The sequence below is a fragment of the Sylvia atricapilla genome, chromosome Z (genome assembly GCF_009819655.1).
Source record: "Sylvia atricapilla isolate bSylAtr1 chromosome Z, bSylAtr1.pri, whole genome shotgun sequence".
Lineage (NCBI taxonomy): Eukaryota > Metazoa > Chordata > Aves > Passeriformes > Sylviidae > Sylvia > Sylvia atricapilla.
Genome location: NC_089174.1, coordinates 10,066,509 through 10,078,842, shown reverse-complemented (window position 1 = coordinate 10,078,842; position 12,334 = coordinate 10,066,509). Strand labels below are relative to the sequence as shown.

General features: G+C 40.9%; 1 protein-coding gene across 1 annotated transcript in view; it reads left to right on the top strand.

The window, feature by feature from the left end:
• Positions 1 to 12,334, top strand: part of IL1RAPL2 (interleukin 1 receptor accessory protein like 2) — a 371,347-nt gene that overhangs the window by 179,405 nt on the left and 179,608 nt on the right. The gene's annotated exons all lie outside the window — the stretch shown is intronic.

Here is a 12,334-nt window from a genome sequence, read left to right as displayed (position 1 = left end):
TCCTTAATGAGGTTGTATTTGCTTATCTTTCTTACTGAAGACACACTAATTAATCCCAGGGAAAGGGGAAAAAATCAAACTCTCATGATTTTGATGACATACTTTGGAATATTTAGCATTAAACAATAACAAAAAAATGCATTGCAAAGGTTTATGCAGCTCTAGGCAGTCTGGAGCTTGAAAGCTTAGTACAGTTTTTCAAAACGGTGGTTGGCTGGAAGGGTTCTGGGACCATGTTATTCACTGCACATGAAAATTAACACATTACAAGCAGTGGTTATTTTCAATTATGTAAAAGCAGACGAGTCTTTGGAGAGATTAAAATGGGATTTGTAATGGCTTAGGAGAATTCTTAAAATTGACAATTTGACACAGCATGATTTCAGATTATGTGAAATCTGGCATGAGGATATTTATATTTCTGTTTGCTAAGATTCTGTTCAAAGTCATCATGATGGAAATATTTGCAATGAAGACATAATAATGTCTTTAATATGTAAATCATTCTAATTGCGTTTCTTACACTGTCAACCTCCCAGTGAAATATCATTTATTTCACAAGTGACACATAAAAAATATGATTGCATTTGTGATAGTCTTATTTTTAACAGAAATATGACAGACGGTCTTTATCTTTGAAGAAGTCCTCTTTATCAGCAGTTCCCTTAACACAGTTTGCATGACGCCTGCATCTCTATTTCTGATTCATATGCCTGCTTCTAACAGAGCCTCTCTCTGTTTTATTCTTCTTCCCCTCTCACAAAGAGGGTTTGCTGTAGGGACGTGCTCCCCGGAGTGTCATCCCCCAGGGCTGCAGGATGCAGAGGTTGTGTGGGGTGCACTGATCTCCGTGGGAGCTGGATGCCATCCACACCTCTGAGGCTGGACCCTGTATCTTGTGAAAACAAGCATGATTTGTTGCCATTAAATTCTGCCTTGACCTTGATAAGAGCAGATTCAAACTGCTTGAATTTTTTTTTTTTGGTTGGTTTTTGTGCCCCAGTAACACGTGTTAGTCTGTCAGACACCTCTCACTTCACTTCCCTGTCTGTACCCAAAATCCCTACCCTGGGGTCACATGCCTCCTGTGTGCTTTTTCCTCTCCAGCTGGGAACAGTCATTTTCCTCTTCCTTCAGATGTAGAGCTGGACAGATGACAGTTCTGTCATCTCAACTGAAAAATCTGTCATTGTGAGCTGAAAAAGAAAATACAGTCAAAACAATAATAAAATTGGGTTGAATTAAATAGAGCATTTTTAATTGGGAATCCACTCACAACACTGTGTGTCATAATTAGTCCTCTCTCCCATCTCCAGCTTCCCCACTGGGAAACTTCCCCACTGTTTTACTGAATTCTACTTGGGTTTAGCAGGGGCAGTGAGGGAAGGATCAGGGACAGGCAGACAGGAGAGCCCCAGACCTGATGTGAGAGGCAGGAGCCCTCTGAGAGGAGCAGGGACAGCCTGTCTGCCCTGAGCAGGGATGGGCGTCCCCCAGGCACTGAGTATTTGCAGCCTCAAGCTTACTAAGGTAGCTTCAGCCAGGCTTGGAAATGAGCCTCGTCTTTATGAAGAAGATGGAGGGAAAAAGAAGGAATCCAGCTTTGCATTTCTATCCTGTCTTCCCTAATGAATGTGAAGGGTTTTTTTGTTTAAGAATTGAAGTACTGATTTTCCATGTTTCAGAGCACGGTTTCTTAAGTGGAAAACATAGTGGTTTTCTTTGGGGTGTTCATGACAGTGGCCAGTCCAGGGTTAGCCAGCTCCGTGCTTTGCCATATTAATAATTTTAAAATACTAATAAAACAGTAGTCTTTAAGCTGTTGTAGCAGTCTATTCCCAAGGCTGGAACAGGAAATGATGGAATGTGGGTTAGGGTAAGAAACTGGGAATGAATGAGCAAATGAGAAGTTTCCACATTGCTTACTGAGTATTGGGTAACCAGTGCAGAGACATTAATTAAACATATTGCTCCAGTTATGCAATTTTTGTGGTTTATCCGTAGCTCAGGTGGAGGTTTTTACAACAAGTTTCAGAGGTGCCTGTGATGATTTAATAATGATGTGCTGATGGATTAGGGGGCTGCAGGGCAGTGTCCCACCTGGAGGATGTGTTGACATCCAAAGAAAGGCCTGAGGTGCCAAGAGCTCTCCAGCTCCCCTCCCGTATTCTCAACTCCAACCTTTGCTGAGCCTCACCCCTGGAGCTCAAACATCTCCATCTTCCCATCCCTTTTCAGTGGGACAGGCAGCAGCTGCATGTTTTGGAGCGAGTCGGGGCCATTGAGGATGACAGGAGGCCCATGAATAAAACACAGACTTGTTTGTTTTGTGCTGTTCTGAGCAAATGATGTATTAGTAATGAAGTGTTTGCAGTTTGTTACTTTTGCTTACTAATAAATGAAATCTTCCTGTTGCCAGTTTTGTTTCTGGCTTGTGAAACTGGAGGGAAGTGTGAGGAGAAAAGGCTGTAAACTGGGGTGGTTTGGGGTCTATCTGCTTTATAGTGGTTCTCATTTAAAGGTAGTCACTGCTTTGTGTCAGCTTGAAGCAGGACCAGTGTTTGTGGGATTTCAGTCAGTGCTGCCTCTGCTCTGAATCTCCTGAGTAAAGACTTCAGAAAATTATTTGAAAGGATGAAGTCCTTAGGAATGGGACCATATGGGGTGCGGCAGTCCTGGGGATGACAAAATGGCCCCTCTGCCCCAATAAGGGATCATCTTGGGGGCTGGGGCAAGGGAGGAGCAAGGGAATGAGGGCTTGAGAGGGGACTGAGAGGAGTCGTGATAACTACTCCTGCTCAGAGGCACTGCTCACAACTCATCTGGAAGTGGGTGGGGGTTTAGGGACCTGGCAGGCCATGGAGGGGCTGTGATGGCAGTCCCCCCCAGGGCCTCTTCAGAAAAGGGGGTGAATGTGGTTCCATCAGCTTGACCCTTGTTCTCATTGAAGCTGAGGGGCTGCCAATGGATACAGTGCTGCAGGATGTTGCAATAGGCAGCTTTTAGGAAATGGATATGTAAATGTAAAGGTGTTCCTAAGCAAATGTGCGATGCTGTGCTGCAGAGCACAGCCCTGCATTGCCACTTTGCCTAGAGAGAGAGAGACACGTCGGTAGCACAGGTAGCTCTTGTAATGGCTCATTTTTCAATCATCCTTCATTTTTCTTTCTTACATGTAATTATAATGGCTTGCAATTAGAATAGCCCTGTTTGTTTATTTTAAATAGAAACAAGTCTTAAGAACAATTTTTTTTTGTTTAAAAATATCTCATTTTGGAATCATTTCATAATTCATCACTTACAGAAATTTTAATCAAATTACCCACTAACACTTCTATTCATGACTATCCTATAAAAGCAAATACTCTTGATTTGTGAATGTTCATTTTACTGAAAGGGAATCTAGTGTGTTCTGCAGTCAGGAGAGTTTTCTATTTAAATTCTGCTGCATATATGCAGATAATAAATTCAAATGAGAGGAGGAATTCCAACCTAGGTTAGAGTGTGGGTCACAACCTTCTCAGACAGAGGTCCTCCTATCATGCAGGTGGAAATGGTAATTGGCTCACTGCAGCTGAACTTATCCCTGCCAGATAACAGGAAGAATGGCAGAGCAATTTAAAAATGGCAAGTATGTCTAGGTATCCAAAGGTAAATGTGTAGAGTCAAAGCAAAGCAAATGACCGAAGCAAGTTATTTGTTGCAAGTAAATTAGATAAACTTGACTTGTTCTTTTCTATTCACGTGTATGTCCTGATTTAACATTGGGCATTATCTTTTTTTTTTTTTTTTCTTTTTTTAACATTGCTACATGTTTATCCAGTACTTTACAGATATCTAAGCCCCAAAACATTCATTCTACCCAGTGTATTTATGATAGGGAACCAGTTTTGTAAAACATTTTGTAATCTTCTGATGTATTGATTGCATCTTTATAAGCTAGAAAATAAATGATTAATGGGTAGGGTAGTGCAGATGTGCACCCAGATCTGGATATTTGTGAGGAAGGCTCCATTTATGTGTCTGTGGATTGTGAAGGGCTGTGTTGGTAATAGGACAAACCATAGGGTTGGGTGGGTTGGAGGAGACCCCGGAGGTCTGGAATCTGGCTCTGCTCCAAGGCCCAGGATGATGGCACAGTTGGTTGTGAGACAGGCAGGAGCATTGGTCAGGCACCAGTTGCCCATGGTAAATGGGGAATTTGAGTTACCAGAAATGTCCCTGCTGAGGTGTCCCAGTGAATGATTGCTTACACTTTGCACAAACACCATGGAGCTCGTTCCCAGGAATAACTCAATCCTGCTTTCCTCTGGTGGTGGGCTCTTTTGATAGTCTCCTTGCTCTCTTTTCCTGTCTAGCACTCTGCCTCTTCCACAGGTGTGGTAGGAACTCTTACAGGAGACCTGTGCCTCTCAAGGATTTTCCTCTACAGACAGCAGAAGAAACTGATTTAGCCCTGTGTATTCAACAGGGAGCCCATCTTCCTAACCTGATTCAAACTCAAGAGGACTGTGCCTTCAGAGCAGATAATCCAATTCAACTGTCCACATACTTAAAAAACAGATGCCACATAAAATAATCTTGTGTATGTACACCAATTATTCTACCCCACAGGGGCTACCAAGTTAATAGCGGTTCATTCTCTTAAGTTTCAAATTCTTGTTATTCACTATCCTTTCCTACTACTCCCTTCTGGGAATAACAAGCAGACGATATAGAGTTTTCTAATTGTGTGATTACTTAAAACTGCAACAGCCTGATTTGGGAGCTAGTTTTCATTTACTTTACCCTAAGTAACTTTATTCAAAGAAACTAATGAAACGAGACTCATCAATTATTGAGATGAATTCAGCTTTGTTCCCAAAGTTTGCACAGTGCTAAAGACATGAAAACAGAACTGTGTGAAATTTTATGTGGTTAATGTAGTTGGCTGGAGAATATTTAAAGTGTCTTGGAGAGTGTCTTTAAAGAGCTCATGTGTAGTCAACAGCACTTAAAATATTGAATGCACAAACTTCAGGTATAAAGTGTGTCTTCAGTGTGTTGCTCCTTACCCAAAACTGTGTTAGGATAAAAAACTTTTATTCATAAATGCAAAGAAATATTTTCAGTCTGTTTCACTTGTTATTGGTATCAGTTACTGTTCTCTCTTAGATTCTGATTCTTCTTTCTTTCTTTCTATTGCCTTTGTCTGAATATAGTTCTGTACACCAAAGAAGTATCAGAGATGCTGGGAAATCTCTCTTTGAGCTTTTCTATCATTCATTAATTCCCTCAGGAATCCAAAGAGCTAACAAAAATGGCAGCATCCACAATGCAGCATGCTAGAAAAAAATACTATTTTCCCTATTTTAAAGCTTGGAAGAGAAGTATTTTTGTTAACTGGGTTTTGTCGACAAGAAAAGAGCCCATCTGAGCCCATCTTCAGATGGGTATCAGATCTGAGTGAACACTGATTTAAAGCCTTTAAGTTCATACCGGTGTTTTCACTGACTGTTGGTTATCTGAGTTGTTAGTTTATGAAATTAAAATTTTAGGATTTAAACAGGAAAGTTTTGTTACTTGTTCAGTCCAAGCAGATGTAACATCCTGTACCTGATCTGGCCACTTCAATCTAGAGAAACATACTTTCCTTGCTTAAGATAATGTTCCCAGGCTATTTTGTGGTAATTTAATCGTGTTGTTTCATGACTGAATTTCAAGAACTAGATATTAATTTATAGATCCTCAAAGAAGAAAAGAAGTTTAGTGGTTTGGATACCTTGTTCGCTGCAGATCACCCACTTGGCTTTACTGCCTTGGAGCAAAGAGGGAGGCTGGGCAGAGGCAGGAGATGCCCCATGGCAGGAGGGGAACCAGAGTGGGAAGAGCAGGGGCCAGGCAGTGCTGGGGGGCTGAGAAGGCAGGGCAGGCTGGGGCACATGCCTTGAACCCATGGCTGAGACTTCACAAAATACATGAAAGCGTGAAGCCATGGATATTGTTCAAGTCCTGGCTCTAGTGCTGTTGATTTTCAAGGTGCCTTTTGCATTGTTTTCTAACATGGTGACAGCTGCAGAGAATCAAGGCATTATACTGAATATTTTAAACCAAAACACTTTTATAAGTTCCAATTTCCGTACTGTTTACTTCAACACAGGCTCTTTAAAAACCTGCCAGATATTGAAGTGATTAGGAGATCAAGGTCACCAAATACTCATTTTTAGGGTGAATATGCTGCATTTTAAAGAGCTGCTTTAGTGCCTTCTCCCTCTCTTTCTCTGTGCTCAGCAGAGCGATCAGCTGAACGCAAAGAGCACAGCTTTGGAAGGGCACTTCAGGTTCCATCTGTCTCTGGGAACATCTGACTTGGAAGAGGTAGCAAAGAATATGATGAGAACAGAGATTTCCTTTCCCTCACAGAATGTCTCAGACCTCACTGTCTCCAGCAAAATCTTAACCTGCCACCTGTGATTTGCTCTTCTCTCCATCAGCAAGTGTTCCAGAAAACCCCTGTGATAAGGTGCCGCCTGAAAAGCTGTCTCTGACAAGTGCTGCAGGACAAAATGCCCCTGTCCAGTCACTTCTACTGAAGTTGCTGCAGCATTTTCATTCTTCAAGTATAATTTCTAAGCCTTGACCTCATTAATATGTCATTGCTCCTGGAAGCTGAGACTTTGTTCAGGGTATTTTCTCTCCCTGGAGAATTTTGGTGATCTACCAGGATGTTCTTTCTTTTGCATTTTCAATACAAGGCTAAAATGCTCCTGGCTCCATATGCATATGTAATTCAGGGCAGAGCAATCTGTGGTTATTTGAACCTCTGGCAGTATATATTTACAGTGAGTTTTACCTCAAAGGAAATGATGAGTGTTCGGCTGGAATATTTGACATTTGAGTTGAGTTGTTTAGCTGTGGATCATAAGAAAAGCTGGTCAAAAAATGAAGCATACATAAGCCTTAAAAACCTTTTAGTCCATCCTACAGAAATCTGAATCTTTGATCAAAATTAGTGAAACAAGTTAGGTAGCGTATAAGGATGTTGAAATGCATTTTTCCTTATTTTTGGCCCAGATTTGGAGAAACATTTGCACGTTGATAAATTTAATGAAGATTTTTTGCACTCATCATTACTTGACTTAAGAATTTTAGAATATTTGCACTTTTATGTCCCTTGAAAGTCCCAAACATTTTTAATTTAAGTTTGAGTAGTCTAATTCTTGCTGGAAAATATTCAGAAAATGAGATCAGAGTAGAAAAACTACAAAGTCTCTGAGTGATCCTATTCTTATGTGCTGTGTTTCTACAGCAAAAAAAATCATGGTTTATTCCTGAAACAAGGTGTTACTATCATAGAAAAGAACTAGTAAGAGTTGTTGACAGGGTTGTAGGAGAAGCATGGCAAAATTCACCCATCTTGAACCATGATAAAACTTGGTTTTGCTCAAGATTTGTTATTTTCTAAGTGATGTTATCTCTAACAGATATGGTTTTTGATTTTGTATCCCTCAGGGGAAAACTGTTAGAATTTTTTCTAAAATGTACTTTAAAATATGGATATAGTCAAAACCTAGAGTCTACTTGATTCAAAGAAGGGTAAAACTCACAGGAAAGAGACATGACAGACACTTTGTCTGAACAGCCCCCTCCTCCCCTCTCTGCCTGCTCTTAGAAGTGCTCCTCTGCTGCTGGACAAGGCCACTCTCCCTCCTGGAGTATTGTCAGCGTGGGCTTCTCCTTCTACCTTGTAAAGCCAGGTCACTTGCTTTTCATGTCAGATACCAGCTTAGATGTCTCTCAGCAGATTGAATTTTTATTAGCAGTTATGAGAGTGTTCTTTCATCATCCAGTTTGGTCAATCAGGTAAGAGGGAGCTCTGCATGTAGAGATCTCACCATGCTTTGGGGGTAACATCCTTGATTCTGAACAGTTCGAAAGTTGTCAATATAGTGGTATTTGCAATGTGTTCTCTAACCAGCAAATATGTCTCTAAACACTGGAGTATTTAAAGAGTACTCGGAAGGGTGTGATGGTTGCTGGCAGTTTTTAGGCAGCTCAGATCCCAAACATCTCATGGTGTGAGGAGCTGTGAAGGGCTCTGGGAGGAGACAGGGGACACACGCTGGGCTCTGCTGATGCTGAGGCCTCACATGGCAGTGCCAGGCTGTGATGAGAAGCTGGCAGAGATCTGCTGCTAATGCAGCAGCGTCAGCATAGTGCAGCCAAAAATCCAGAGATATGAAACCAATTACATATGGTGAGGCTGATCCAACACTCTGACCCTTGAGACAATCACGTCCAGCCAAAGCTGCTAAAGGCTTTACTGGGTATGCTGAAATGCAGGGTGTGTTCCCTTTTTTCTGGAATGAAGATCTGAAAATACCAAGTTGCCAAAAATTCATAGGCTGTAACTGATTTGTCCCCTTTAAGGCTCAAAAAAATTTGCATCTCTCTTTGGACATTCTTAATGGAGTGCATCTATCATTGCTACATGTCTACAAACCCCAAGCATGATGAATATGAGTTCCTGGACTCGGCTGTTCTACAGCTAATGTATACATAAAAATATAACTCTTATATTAGAGGAATGGTGGTTTTATTTCTGACTATGTACCTCCATTGCCTGCTTTGCAGAGCAATAAATTTAATGCGTTAGCTACTGTATTATTTTTTAATGATTTATTTGTAGATGATTTCAATTTAAAATTAGATTTTCAGGTAACAAGGTAGGCAAACATGTTTAACAATGCCATGATATAAATTGCTGTAGGTGACAGATCCCTATAAAAATTATAACAGGCAGATGCGCAATGCAAAAAATTATTCATGTGACAGCAATCAGAAAGACAAATTACTTAGAGACGATGTACATGCTCCTCTATAATTGCTTATAAATTATTATGGTTCATGTTAAAATGCATCTAGACTCCCTAGACAACTAGATTTATTTAAAATAAGAGTAATGGGAAATTGCCAGGAAATGTTGAGGAAGAAGATGCAGTACATGCTCTGGGTGATTGCTAGCATAAAAGTACAGTAACTTACTGTCAGCCAACTCAATCTATATTTTCCTTAATAGTTTTGTAGCATTTATTTTCAATTCACTCTCTGCTCAGGTGGCAGTAGCCTGGATAGGTAACTGGGATGGGCTCCTTTGGGCTGCCCCGTGGTTCACTGCTGCTGTGTTTCCAAGCTCATCAGGGACATGATGGGACACTGTTCTGCACCCAGGCAGGAGAGAGCCTGGCAGGCAGAGCACTTTCATGTCCTGTGCAATAGGGCTGAATTTAGTCAGCTGGGGTAGAAGTTATGCTAAGGGGATGGGGAAGATTGACAGGTGGGCAAACCACTTCTCTTTAGGAACCTGGGATAAAAATGGGACAGTATTTTCCACATTTTCTTGTATTCCAAATTATATATTAAAAAAAAGTCTATCTTGGAAGTGTGTAAAGTACATCCACAATAGACAGGATTTAATTTGAATGAGCTTTCAGTCAGGCACTTACCAGGTGATTATAGGCTAGCAGACAAATGGTGTATATACATTTATTATGTAAGTGCCTCTCTAATGCTATTCTTTTTCTCACCAACTTGATTATATTACATATTGAGAGCTGGCCCAATGGAAATGACAGCAAACTTTGTTCTGGATAATGGAGTGCTGAACTCCACCTAAGCAGCTCCAGTCATTTGTAATGACAGCTTGGAGAATACTCCAAACGAATCTAACAATGCTCACGCTCCAGTGACTGACAGCACAGCAAGAGGAAAAATTCCAGTTTCCATGTGAGTGCAGGGAGCCTGACCTAGATTTAGCCTGTACAGCTTCAGAAGAGAAAACACTCTTACCTGTGTATTTAACAGGAAAAAAAAAAAAAAAAAAAAAAAAAGGGCAAGGGGAAAAATTAGTCTCCTGTTTGATTAGTCTTTCTTCAATAATTAAGATTTAGTCAAGGTGCTTTGAGACTTCTCCCCTCAGCAGATGTCATCAACACTAATGACTGGTTGCTCTGTTCCCTGTGTGCTCTTCTCTGTAATTACCCCCTCCTGGCCCGCTGCAGGGAGAGCTGTCACAGGGGAGCAGCTGGGGCAGACAGGGCCAGCCATGGGCAGCTGCCTGCCTTCACCTTCCCCCTCCACCCCACTCCCTGTGTGGGTCAGCCTCCTGTGGGCTGCTGAAATTCTTTCATTCAGATACTGTTAAGAAGAAAAGAAGTCTCTAGTGTAAATCTCCTTTTCTTTCCTTTCTTCCGTGGGATGCATGTGCTATGCTAGGTTCAGGTTGCTGCGTCTGGAGCCTTCACTGGAGCTCTGGCAGTGGCCAACAGAGCACTAGCCTGGTCATTGAGTGGGTCCATCTCCTCTAGGGGCAGCTGGAGGGAGTTTTTAGCCACTCTGGTGACCTGGTTGTAAATTACCATTCAAATACCTTTCATCTATTCCACTGTGCTTCCTATGCTTCAACAGCTCAAATTCTGAAATTGGAATAGTAGAGAAGTGCACATGAGAAGGGAAAATAAATTTTCAAAAGAAAGTGTAGGATGAGGTGCATTGAATGACACTGAGGTAGCAACCTCAGTACTGTTTGTTTGAGCTGTGCTTTGACAAGTTGTTTGGTGTGGATATGGGAGAAATTTCATTGGAAGCAGGATATTTTGTGCTTCCAAATTTGGATTTTCAAATTGGGTCAGTTCTTAGCTACAGAACTCCTACTAATTGTGTCTCTGCTCTGTGAAATAAATGAAGACCTGGCACTGCTGTCCTTGATCTACAAACTTTCCATGTGTGTCTCATTGGTGTGGTTTAACTTTGTTAAGCTACCACAAGTTTGAAAGCATTAGATGATGTGACAGGATTCGATTGACAGAAGAGTGACAGGATTAATTAGATTGGCTGAATTAATTAGCTCAGCTGAATTAATTTGGATCTAAATTCCAGTTCTGGACTCCCATATCCATTTCAACTTACAGCCCTACTTAGACTTCTGTGACTTCGCTAAATCATGGGAGAGAGAGTACCTTTGAGAATACTTGTGTGTACCTGGAGAACAAGGGATGAGCCATCTGGAGTGCTCAGCATGGCCTTGCACATCCCTTGCTGAGAGAAGGCAGCTGTGAGCTCTACACTGTTCTTTAATTGTGACTCACACCAGCCTAAAGAGCAGGACTTAAAGAAAGCACTGAGCTTTTCTGAGGAAGCTCTGTGTGGAAGACAATGATAGTGATACCTGCTCAATGTAAAAATCCTTTCACCTCTATAAAATAATTCATAGTGTCAGAACCAGGCATTTAATGTAAAAGTGGATTGAATGGGGTTGTAGGACCGGGAGAACCAGGTTCCTTCTCCAGCTGTGCTGTGCATTGCCATGTCTGTGCAGTAGTAAAACAGAGAGAGGTAAATCCAATGTTAGCAGCTTTGGTCATGGTGAAGGATGTTATAAACCTGGAGAAGATGCACTGAGAACAAATGCTTCAGTACAGGATTTTAAAATAATGATTATCCAAACTTGTCCTATTGTGTGCGCCGCTAGTTGCTAGAGGAACAATGCAGAAAAAACACTGAGGAAAATGAACATCAGTAAATTGCTGCTGGCTTTCAGTTGATGTCATTAACAGCAGTTGTTAAAAGCAATGAATTTTAATTTAAATCAGTAGGATGTTGTCAGCAAAATGAGAATGAAAATCAAAATTGAAGCTAACTGAATGGTGTGTAAGTAAGTTCAGGTGAAGGGTTTGGTTTGGGGGCTTTCTTCATGAAGTAAGAAGTCAGCTGGCATAAACAGCTGCTGCTTTTGTATCTGCCTGTGGGGTGGGGTCAGGAATAGGAAACACCCTGGGGGTGAAGGTGTTCCATGATCTCCCTTCACCTGTGAAAACTGTCATGAGTAATGTTTTGAGTAATGGGCTTCTCTTCCCTGCCGAGCTTATGTTATTTCTTTTTTTTACATGTCTCTTTTTCAGCAAGATGTTACATGGAAGTTTGTATATCAGAAAAGTATTGAAATGGTCAGTGTCAAAAAGTTTAATATGTGGCTCATGTGATCACAGCATACTTAAAGCTGATTTACTGTGATGGGAAAATTAAAACCTTCCATTTGTCATGGTTACTTTTGTATGATTAAAGAGAAACCTGAAAACTTGGTAGACATAATTCAAAGACTGTAAAAGTCACTAAAACTAGGATCAGATATGATATCCCATGTACAGAAATTTTTGCTCACTACCTTTGTTTAGGAAGTAAATTAAAAAATCACTTGATAACAGAATGCAATTGACAATGTGTGTAAAATAAAAAGTGTATGAGGATATCTACCATTTATAGTTTCAGAATTGACACTGTAAATGCAAAAGAGGCA